Source organism: Myotis brandtii, unplaced genomic scaffold, assembly GCF_000412655.1.
Source record: "Myotis brandtii unplaced genomic scaffold, ASM41265v1 scaffold305, whole genome shotgun sequence".
NCBI classification, from domain to species: Eukaryota; Metazoa; Chordata; class Mammalia; order Chiroptera; family Vespertilionidae; genus Myotis; species Myotis brandtii.
Window position 1 is genome coordinate 3,167,689 of NW_005361652.1, and position 1,309 is coordinate 3,168,997.

Consider the following 1,309-nt stretch of genomic DNA (forward strand, 5'->3'; position numbering starts at 1 on the left):
AATAGGAGTATAATTCCCAAATCTTTCCCTTTGGGGTAAAAAAGGAGCACTGCTAAAATAATTTACAGTTCCCATTTCCACCCTCCTTCCCCCAAAATGCCACCATTGCCAAAAGTATAAATGGAACTCTGGTTCAGGCATTTCTAATTCTTCTCCCAAGAAATAAAAGCACATAAAAAGTAAATTCTTGCCCGAGTCGCAGTGGATAGAGTGTTGGCCTGCAGACTGAAGGGTCCCAGGTTTGATTCTGGCTAAGGACACATGCCTGGGTTGTGGGCTCGATCCCCAGTAGGGGACGTGCAGGAGACAGCCAATCAATGATTCTCTCTCATCATTGATGTTTCTATCTCTCTCTCCCTCTCACTTCCTCTCTGAAATCAAGAAATATATTTTTAAAGTAAATACTTCAGCACTAGATTTTTAAAAGGGTCCACGTACATTTTGAGTTCATTATCTATACACCTTCTTCATTTGCATCAGCAATCATATAATTACTGCCCAACTCTCAAGAAACAAGGTTGCATATCTCTTGTCCTTTACACCTCCACCTATGAGCTAAGTGATGGGGCCAGTGACCCTTTGCAAATTATTCAAACCCTGAAAGTTGTTCCCACCCTTGAGTGCCAAGGTTATCCAGTTTTAATTTAAATGATAAAAAGGGTAAGTCTGAGTACAGATAATAATACCCAGAGCACTAATTTTCCCCTTAGCTTTTGACTCTATATTCAATATCTGGAAGGCCCACCTGCACCCAAATTCACAACATCCACAAATGAATTCATCCTCTTTCCCCAAAACTCAGTCCAATTTATCATTGTAAGTGGTGTCATCTTCTGGTCAAGCCGGAAACCCAGAAATTATTCTGGACACTTCCTTCCTCCCTAATCTCTACTTTCACTCCATCAGTAAATTCAATTACTTCCACCTAAAAGATAGACCTCAAACACCGGATCTCTAGCAGCACGAATACACAAACTTGGATGAGCTCTGCACCTTCTCAAGGAAAGGTCAGATTTCGCCTAGGAAAAGGAGAGAGAGAGCTACAAAACCAGACACCTGGAGAAGAGAGATCATGGGAAGACAAAGAAACAGCCCACATATGAAAGAAAAGAAGGCATCACCAGAAAAAGAAGTAAACGAAATGGAGGCAAGCAATATGTCAGAGACAGAATTCAGAGAAATGGTCATACGGTCACTGAAAAGAATGGAAGACAAATTCAACAATATGTGTAAAAACCAAGAGGAAATGAGGAAGAACCAAGAAGAAATGAAAAATGACATTGCTGCTATAAGGAACTCAATAGAAAGC